The following is an 11,347-nucleotide window of genomic DNA, read 5'->3' as shown; positions in this document are numbered from 1 at the left end:
CGTAGGTTAGGGAAAATACTCTAGAGCCCTTGGTGGGTTGAGTTACTACTCCCTTGATCTTTGTTGGACAAATGTCTTCGATCCCTAGAATATTATGGGTTGAGTTATTAGTTCTTGGAGCCATGGATAGCTTGGGTAGAGATCGATCTGGTTGGTGTTAGTGATGTCCGATTGTAGAGGTGGAAACAGTGGTTGGCAATTGAGGTGGTTGGCCTCTGGAAGCCATAAATTTTTTTCTTTTTGTTTCTTCAATGAGATACCACATTCTCTCTTGGAATATGGCATGGGGGAGATTGACAAAAAGAGAGATTTGGTTAAGCCAAATCCATGGTTGGGTGGGACGTGGAAGTACCTAACTTGGTTAGAATTTTCATATATTAATAAGAGTTATTCTTCAACTACAATTCATCTATACTTGTAGTGATTATATGGGTGATATTACGATTGAGTTGTCATGGTTCCTATGTTGCTTATTTTATGGTTATATATTTGTTATATGATATGTACCATCTATGGCTATTGTCATGAATTGTTTAGTTATTGATTGGTTAGTGAATGTATGGACTAATAAGTGTTTTTGCAACTATATGGAGAGGACATAAGGCTTTCATCATGATTTTCTACTGAACTTATTGAATTAGTGAACATATATGGATTTATAACCTACAAGTGCTATGCACACAAAATGTTTGTATAAATGGGTAATTTGGACTTCCAACTTCATTGGGTCATAACTTTGGCATACGATATTTGATTGACTATCATAATAGCACATTTCAAATATCTCCATGAAGAGGCCAAAATCACAAATTTCAATACTTTTCTAATCTATCCATTTTCCCTGAAAATGTTGTTTATGCCCTCACAACAACCTCCAAAGATTACAATCTGAAAGACTGTCAAAAATATAAAGTTGTGTTAAATTTAAGGAAAGGAAACTAAAAAGAAAGCATTGGATCAAGTTTGGTTGATATCAAGGTGATCATGTCTCTTTGGGTGTTTGCAGTCAGTTTTGGATAGGTGGACCCCATTTTCCATATCTGCATCTTGGAAATTAGGTCACACAATAAATCTTATCTCATGTTTACCGTTGTGAGTAGGTTAAAGTGGGTAAATATGGGGTGAGGTCATTACAAGAAGAATTATTCCAAGAAGAAGAAGACATATTACTTACAACAAAGAAGCCTAAGGCTCGATGGCAGTTGTTGTGGCTACAACTCAATGATTGAAAGAAAATTTCTTGTTCGTACAATAGTTCTGAGTGTTAAACATTATCTAGATAAGTGAAGAGTGTTAAGAATGAAACAAATTAAAATATTTTATAAATATAATTTATCTTGGTTAGTCTTGTTCTACAGATCTGGTGGTTATTTAGAGATTAGTGGTTTATAACGTTGCCTATTATTCAAAGTGTTGTAGCCTAAGAGGCTTATTGTGATGGAGAGTAATTTCTAACCTTGCTTACTAAAACATTCCAATCATGTTGGGTCCCCATAATACTAGTGATTACCCCATTACTATTGTAGTTATACCCCTTATTAATATTGTTATGCCCCTATTTCCCCCATATTGTTATTACTGTGCCCCATAGAATCCCTCTATTGTTATTTTTGTGGCTTTATATTATTATTGTTAGGTCGGCTGGATTATATTGTGACTCCTTAGACTCCTATATATAGAAAGGAGGTTTTGTCATTTGAATCATCCAAGAATTGTTCATTTATGTAATGTAAAGGAGGTTGCCCCCTCGAAGAGGCTGAATTCTAAGGCGTTGATCTATCTTTTCTATCTTTTCTAGAGCTGGTTTCATAACATTTGGTATCAGAGCTTTGGATTCTAGGGTTCCGTTGCTCCAAACAGGTCATCGTGGAATTTTCGCTAAAACTTGTTTTCTGTGATGTTTCAGAAGTTGCAAAAAAAACCCATTTGATAAGAAATCGTGTTGAAACTTAGGTCCGAATTTGAGAGCTTTTCGCACTATATTTGCGGAGATATGATCTGAGGAAGTTGGTATTTTTGCAGACTCCTGAATTACATTCCAAACAGGTGACCTGGGGAAAATCGTCATAACTTTCTCTCTGGGGATCGGGTTGAAATTTCGTAAGAATTTACAGAAAGAGGACAGAATCTAGTTTCTTGTATGCATTTTTCAATCCAAAGGTCGAAACAGTCACTCATTCCACGTCGTACAAGTTCGCTCTACTGAACTAGTCTATAATCAAGTCACTGTGGGAGATTTCACATAACTCTTTCGTGGAGAATCCAACTTGGGTCAGACTTGTGGCATTGGAAAGAGGACACAGAGGGATACTGCAGGTCACAAACTCAGAACTAGATGATCAAAAATTACAGAGATACATCAGAGGCAATATCGAGCTCCTACAAAGTGAAAAAAGGTGTGTAGATTTTCTTAAATTTTTGCTTAAGACCAGTTTGAAAATTATTTTAAAGGAATTATTATCGGTAACTGATGCCCCAAGGAAATAAAATGAAAATACCTAGTAAGGAACCTGAAAGCTCTAGCATGACTCATGAAGAAGAGGAAGAAATGCTACAAGATATATCAAAATTAAAAGAACAAGTGCAACAAATGTCACGCTCACAAAAGCTAACAGAAGCTAAGATAAATGGCATGGAATCTAAGATAAAGGGCGTGGAAGCTAAGATGGATGATTGGAAGACAGATTTGAACACAGACATGGAAGAATTTAAGATAGATTTGAACACAAACTTGAAGACAGGCATGACAGATATGAAGACAGATTTGACAAATTTTCTACAAGAAATACTTACTAATGGTGAAAGGGTAGTAAAGGAAACTCATGATGCGAACAAAAGAAATGTTAATTATGATATCATAGACTTTAATGTGGATCGAAGACTCACCATATTCCAAAAATCGATATGAGGAAGTTTGATGGCAAGGATCCCGCCACATGGATATTACAGATGGAGCAGTTCTTCGATCTCAATAATGTGCAAAACACACAAAAGGTACGTATGGAAACTTTATATTTGGAACCAAATCAGTTTGTATGGTATCAATGGCTTTGCTCTCGTAAACAATTTATCACTTGGGCAATTTTTACGGAAGAATTGATAGCACATTATGAGGATACAAAAAGCAACACTTTTTTTAGCCAATTGATAAGTCTCAAACAAAAGGGTTCAATAATGGAGCACATTGAGGAGTTCCAAAAATTGAACATAAGGGTAAAATATATTCCAGAGGAGCATAGGATTGATGTGTTCATAGGGTCTTTAAAGGATAATATCCAACATGATGTTCGCCTTTGGGAACCTGATTCATTAGAGAAGGCATTCAGGTTAGCAAGAAAAATGGAAAGCAAAATTATGGCAACCAGGAAGCATACCACTCACAACTATAAAGACGGAAGTGTTGTTGGCCCTAGTCTTCCACAACCTATAAGGTTGACACCACAACAATTGGAAGAAAAAAGAGCAAAAGGGCTTTGTTACAGTTGTGATAGCAAATACACTAAAGGTCATAAGTGTGCTGAGAAGAAATTATTCTACATAGATTGTGAAGAGGAAGAAGAAAAGGAGCAAGAAAGGTCAAAAGAAGAGGATATAATCCAGGAACAAAGCCTAGATGAAGAAAAAATAAATCCGACCATATCTTGTAATGCATTGGCGGGAATTACCACTCCTCAAACCATCAAGATAGAAGGACAAATCAAGAAGAAAAAGGTAATAGTGTTGATTGATTCAGGAAGCACCCACAATTTTATTCATTGTAGGGTAGCAAAAGAATTGAATTGCTTCCTATATCCAGCACCAGAGTGTCAAGTGATGATTGCAAATGGAGGAACAATAAATTGCTCTAGAAAGTGCCATAATATCAAGCTATCCATGGGAGAATATGTATTGACTAGCCCAATGCTTTCCATTCCAATGGGAGGTGCTGATGTTGTACTAGGAGTCCAATGGCTACAATCCTTGGGTACAATAGCTTTTAATTTTCAAGAAATTTTCATCAAATTTTCTATCTAAGGAAAGGAAGTTGAATTAAGGGGTATTGCAGGGAAACCAGGAAAGATAATCAGCTCTAATGGTATGACAAAGCTTCTAAAAAAGGAGCAAAGAGGTGTAATTGCACAATTATGTTCGCTAGATGTTTCCACATCGGAATCATCTATTTCTCCAGATCTCCAAAAAGTCCTGGACAATCATTCCAAGGTATTTGAGACTCCCAAAGGTCTCCCACCTATGCGTGATCATGATCATGCTATTCATCTGATTCCAGGAAGTGTTCCTCCAAACATCAGGCCGTACAGATATCCCTATGTCCAAAAGAGTGAAATTGAACGTATGGTTGCAGAAATGCTAGAGGCTGGTATAATTCAACCAAGTCAAAGTTCTTTCTCTGCTCCAGTAGTATTGGTGCACAAGAAGGATGGATCATGGCGCATGTGTCCAAATTATAGGGAGCTCAACAAGCTCACTATTAAAGATAAGTTTCCCATTCCTGTCATTGATGAATTACTGGATGAATTGCATGGATCAATTTACTTCACCAAGTTGGATCTTCGTTCAGGATATCATCAAATCAGAATGAAGATTGAAGACATTCCGAAAATAGCATTTAGAACTCATGAGGGTCATTATGAATTTTTGGTCATGCCTTTTGGCCTTACCAATGCACCTTCAACATTTCAAGGTTTGATGAATTCAATTTTCAAACCATTCCTTAGAAAATTTGTGTTAGTATTTTTTGATGATATACTAATCTACATCAAGTCTTGGAAGGATCATGTTGAACATGTTGACAAGGTGCTACAACTATTGGAGGAGAAACAATTATATGCAAAAAGATCCAAATGTTTCTTTGGAGTCCAGGAGGTGGAATATTTGGGTCATATTGTATCTCATGAAGGAGTTAAGGTAGACCCTAGCAAAATTAAAGCCATTAAGGAATGGAAAATCCCCACATCCATAAAGCATCTGCGAGGATTTCTTGGGTTGACAGGGTATTATCGCAAGTTTGTTAAGAATTATGGGAGAATAGCAACACCTCTAACAACATTATTGAAGAAAGATGCATTTTCATGGACTCTGGAAGCAACAAAGGCCTTTGAACATCTTAAAGAGGCAATGTGCCAAGCACCGGTCTTAGCTACACTAGACTTCACAAAAACCTTTATTGTGGAATGTGATGCTTCAGGAAATGGAATTGGTGCGTTCTAATGCAAGATGAAAGACCCATTGCTTTTGAAAGTCGTCCAATCAAGGGAAAGTTTTTAAGCAAAGCTATTTATGAGAAGGAAATGTTGGCAATACTCCATGCACTTAAGAAATGGCGACCCTACCTAATGGGAAGACACTTCAAGGTAAAAACGGATCATGATAGCCTTAAATACTTTTTAGAACAAAGATTATCCTCTGAAGAGCAACAAAAGTGGGTCACAAAGATGTTGGGTTATGACTTTGAAATCATCTACAAAAAAGGGAAGCAAAATGTGGTGGCAGATGCACTCTCAAGAAAGGATGAGGATGTGGAAGCATTGTTGTGCGCCATTTCTATTATCCAACCAGATTGGATAAACGAAGAAAGGGAGGAATGGAAGAATGACGAAGAAGTGTGGGCACTTATTCGAAAGCTACAACAAGATTCCAGTACGTCTGATACATTTAGCTGGAAAAATGATTCATTATGGTACAAAGATCGCTTATACCTCTGTAAGAATTCCCAGCTAAAACAAAAGATTCTTATGGAATTGCACACTTCTCCCTTAGGAGGGCACTCAGGATTTTTAAAAACTTACCACAGGGTTAAGAATGAATTTTTTTAGGATGGCCTTAAATCAGATATTCAAAAGTTTGTGGCGAAATGTTTGGTTTGCCAACAAAATAAAGTTGAAACAATTAAGACACCGGGTCTATTACAACCTTTATCCATTCCAAGCCAATGTTGGGAGGAGGTTTCAATGGATTTTATCACAGGTTTACCCAAGTCTGAGGGAAAGAGTGTCATCATGGTGGTAGTTGACAGACTTACCAAGTATGCACACTTTTGTGCATTATCACATCCATTTAAAGCCAGTACAGTTTCTACTGCATTTATGGAAACAATTCAAAAGCTACATGGAAACCCAAAGATTATTGTAAGTGACAGAGATCCCATTTTCACTGGAAATTTTTGGACAGAATTATTTTCTTGTCTTGGTACTCAGTTAGCTCATAGCTCATCTTATCATCCTCAATCTGATGGGCAAACTGAGATAGTAAACAAATGTTTGGAAGGATATCTTCGTTGCTTTGTATCTGATAAACAAACACAATGGGTCAAATGGTTGCCTCTGGCTGAATGGTGGTATAACACTTCCTTCCATACAGCAACAAAAATGACCCCATTTATGGCACTTTATGGGTATCAACCACCATCCATCACATCATATTTAAGAGAAAATTCTAAGGTTCAAGCAGTGGAACATCACATCGAACATCAACAACAAGTCCTCCAACTCTTAAAGGATAACCTCGTGTTGGCACAAAATAGAATGAAACAACAGGCAGATCAACATCGCAGTGAAAGAAGTTTTGATGTAGGTGATTGGGTATTCCTACGGCTACAACCATATAATCAAATGTCCCTCAAGCAAGCTAAGAAGGATAATAAATTATCACCAAAGTATTATGGTCTGTACAAGGTGTTGCAAAAGATTGGTACTATGGCATACAAATTGGAGCTTCCTGCAGCTTCTCGATTGCACCCAGTTTTCCATGTTTCATGTTTAAAGAAGGTTATAGGCGACAAGCTCCCACTTCAAACAATATTGCCAGAACTTGACGAGGAAGGAAAAATTATATTGGAACACGAAGCAGTCATAGAAACAAGAATTCGGCAGCTACGAAATCGATCAATTTCAGAGTATTTTATCAAGTGGAAGAACTTACCCGCTGAAGATTCCACATGGGAGGATGAGAATTTTATGCAGAAGTATCCAGAACTACTCAAGCATTGAGGACAACACTTTTTTGAAGGTGAGGGGCAGGTTGGGTCCCTATTATACTAGTGATTACCCCATTACTATTGTAGTTATACCCCTTATTAATATTGTTGTGCCCCTATTGCCCCCATATTGTTATTACTGTGCCCCATAGAATCCCTCTATTGTTATTTTTGTGGCTTTATATTATTATTGTTAGGTCGGCTGGATTATATTGTGACTCCTTAGACTCTTATATATAGAAAGGAGGTTTTTTCATTAGAATCATCCAATAATTGTTCATTTATGTAATGTAAAGGAGGTTTCCCCCTCGAAGAGGCTGAATTCTAAGGCATTGATCTATCTTTTCTATCTTTTCCTGAGCTGGTTTCATAACAAATCCCTTGCCTCATAGAGGTTTCCTTGACACATTCTCTAGGTTTTACAGTGTAAATTGTGTGTCTATCTGTATGAATTTAGTTTCCTTCTTAGTTTTGCATATTTTCTTTCTCGTTTAACTAAATTTTATAGAATCAAAATAAATAAAAAAGTTGTATCAGAGCACTGAGTCTCCATTGGGACTGAATTTCATTAAATAGGTTACAATTATTTTGTAAAGGTTGTACAAAATAGGGGTTCAAGTTCTCGCTTAGGGAAATTCAGAGTAGGGGTTTGAGTCTTTCCTGACGGAAATTTTGTGCAGTGAAAAGCCTCAAGAAGCCTAAGAATACCATAAAGAACCCATGTAATAGAAAGGTTGTTATATCCGTTGTGACCATAGAGGAATCAAACCACAACTTTTAAAATAAAAAAATTATGAGTCGAGTCTATGCTAATTTTTTTTCTTTTGCGAAGATATTGAGTTGTGTTCCCCCCTATCCACACTCCTAGGTTGGAAAATAGGTGCACAAAAGAGTCAAACAAATGTGTTTTTGGTTGCACTATGAATGGATCCATGAGTAATTCATAAAGGAGGTTTGGTCATGGATAGCCACCAAACTCATTCTAAAGCCATTGGATTGTGATGCATAGAGAAAAGAAAATGTAGACCATAGAGGTTACCATGAAACCCTCGCTACCTATTGATGAAGGACCTAGGAAGATATTCTAAAACTCTATTTGTAGATTTCACAAGGAACAAGTATCTTTTATAAATCCTAGCAACAAAATTTTATTATTTGAAAAATAGAAAACTTCCTTAAAATTTGTGAAAGAAATTTGTTTTCTCAAGAATTTTTTGTTGCGTTTCTTTAAAAATGATGTAGGGTTTTGTTTCTCATTTTAAGAATAAAAATAAAAATTTGCAACTATAAAATTCCAACATAAATCCTTTTTCAAAAAACCATAGTTGAAGGAGGACTTATATTAGAACTTTGACAAAACCAAAAATATTAAAATTATGAAAGGAGCCCATGAAGGAGGAAAATGAAAAAAATGACTAATGCCATGTTTGAGGTGGCACAATTCACCAGTGAAGAGAGTTTGCATTTTGTAATCATAAGGTATGGGATTTTATTATGAAAAATGGGATACACAAAGCATTAGACGGGGCGAGAAATTGACTTGTTGGCATGACAAATTTTGAATGGGAGGATTTGGATGCTCAAGCTCTCGGTACCATCAAGTTGTTCTTGGTGGATGATGTTCTCTTCAAGATTGTTGAAGAAACATTAACAACAGGTATGTGGAATAAAATGGATGGTTTATACTTTCCCAAGTTTCTAACCAATAGTATTTATTTGAAGAGGTTGTTATGTAGCCTCTAGAAGAAGGAAGGAACTAATATTGAAGACCATCTAAATGTATTTAATTCCCTTATTTTCTACACCACCTACTAGAGGTAAAATTTAAAGAAGAAGATAAATCCATTACATTTATATGCTCCTTGTCTAAGTCTTGGGACCGTTTTGTGACATCAATTAGTTTGAGCACAATTAAGTCTCTAGAATTTGATTCGATTATGGGAGTGTTGTTATCTTAAGAAGTGTAAAATAATTCAACATTGAAGCTTCCACACCAAAACTTATGGTAGGTAGAGATTGATCTATTGTGGAAAGAGAAAAATCAAGGAGTTGTTCCAAATAAAATATAAGAGGCAATAAGTATAAAGACAAATGTTAGTTCAGCGAAAAAACAAGGCATCTCAAGAAAAAGTACTAGAAAATACAAGAATCCCAAGAAAACCCAAAGAAGGAAGAAAATCAAGTCAATTCAGTATGAAAGATGAGGTTTTGTCTTTTTAATCAAGTATGATAGATGAATTTTTTTCTATTTTCAACTTTTCTCACCATTTTAAATATTGGTTGTTATATTTTGGTGCTTCGCATCACATGAGTCTGCAGAGAAACTAGTTCGCTTCGAAATTTTTTCTATTTACAATTTTCCTTAGCATTTTAAACATTGGTTGTTATATTTTGGCGATTCTCATCACATGAGTCCGCATAGAAAATAGTTCACTTCATATCAAGTTGTGAATGAATGTTTTGTGATTATGGGTAATAATGTGTCTTGTTAGACTATTGGGGTGGGAAACATCACAACATAAATGTATGATGTTATCATAAGAACATTGATAGATGCCAAACATCTACCTGCATTGAAGAAGAATTTCATTTATTTGGGAGTGTTTGATTTAGAAGGTTACAAATTTACAGGTTAAGTGGAGTGCTTAAAGTTTCAAAGGGCACTCTAGTTGTTATGAAAGAAGAGTGTTCAAAAACCTTTGCAATATTAAAGGAAGTACTCAGGTTAATGAGTTAGTGATTGTCTATAAAGAGGAAAGAGAAGTTACTCATCTATGCCATTAGTGTCTATCTCATATGGGAGAGAAAGGCCATTACCTAAGAATGAATCACAAACTACTTCCTAATTTGAAATCATTGAGTATGTGTTTTTGCAAACATTTTTTATATGGAAAAACAATGTAGACAAAAATTTAAGGTTGGTATTCTTAATAGTGAAGGAGTTTTGTATTTTATTCATTTTTATCTTTGGAAAGGGAGATCTATATGGAACAAGTAGAAGTTTTTGTACAAGATCACAAGAGGAGATTAGTTTGCAAGCTTAAGAAATCATTGTATGGCCTAAGATGGTATCCTAGGCAATGATAGTAGAATTTTGATTCCCTCATGTGACTCCAAATTCCACTAGAAGTCAATATGACCATTCTGTGTGTTTTAAAAGTTTCAATGGTATACTCATTATCTTGGATTTGTATGTTGATGATGTGCTTGTTATAGGCAAAAGCATTGAAGATATCAACAGGTTAAAAACTAAACTTGCTAGGAAGTTTGATATGAATGAGATTGGAGCTGCAAAATAGATCTTGGTCATGGATATACACAAAGATAGGAAAAATATAAAGCTCAGCTTATCATAGCAGAAGTATGTGGAGAAAATACTTGTAAATTTCGGTATCAGCAATTAATGTTCCGTTAGCTTCCATTTTTTAGCTTTGTTTGGGTTTAAGTCCTAGTACTGATGATTAAAAATAGTATATGCCTAATGTATCTTATGAAAATTCAATAGGAAATATAGTTTATGTGATAGTGTCTAAAAGGCCTAACATTTCATATACAGTTCCAGTTGTGAGTAGGTTCATGAAAAATCCAAGAGAAGAACATTGGCGAGTTATAGTGAAATGGTTGTTTTAGTATTTGAGAAGCAGAGGTGAACATATTATTACCTTTAATGGTTTCAATTATTTAGTATGTGTATATGTTGTTTTAGGTTATGTTAGTGACTTGGGCAAGAGGAGATATACTATACGATATGTCTTTACTCTTGCAGGTGGAGTGATTAGTTAGATGTCAAAGCTTCGGGAAATGATTTCTTTTTCTACTACTAAGATAGAATATATAGCTGCTTCACATGCCTATAAAAGGACACATGTTTGAAGGGTATACTAGATGAGCTTGGAAGGATGCATGAGAAAATGAATGTATTCTATGATAGTTAGAGTGTTATTCATTTGGCTAATAATTTGTCTTATCACAACAGGACTAAACATATTGATGTAAAATACCATTTTATCAGATAGGTAATTGATGGTAGCAAAATAACTCTAGAAAGGTCCACATAAAGGAGAATTGTGTAGACATGGTCATGAAACTAGTGTTGGTAGAGAAGCTGCAATGGTGTTGAGATTCTCTTGGATTGTAGAAAATATGATGAATGGGGACATGAAAGGGACTGAAAAAGTTCTTGTCAAGGTTGCGATTGTTAATAATTATGATAATTAAAATATTTTGTAAATATAATTTACCTCGATAACTATTGTTGTATCGATAAGGTGGTTACATAATGATAGGAAATTTGTAGCAGTGATTATTTCTTAAAGTGCCATAGCAAAAGAGTCTTATTATGTTGGAGAGTCATTGTTGAACTTGATTAATAAA

The sequence above is a fragment of the Pinus tabuliformis genome, chromosome Q (assembly GCF_031772625.1).
Source record: "Pinus tabuliformis cultivar Carrire ecotype Pingquan chromosome Q, CPIR1, whole genome shotgun sequence".
Classification (NCBI taxonomy): domain Eukaryota; kingdom Viridiplantae; phylum Streptophyta; class Pinopsida; order Pinales; family Pinaceae; genus Pinus; species Pinus tabuliformis.
Note: the sequence above shows the minus strand (reverse complement) of the source record.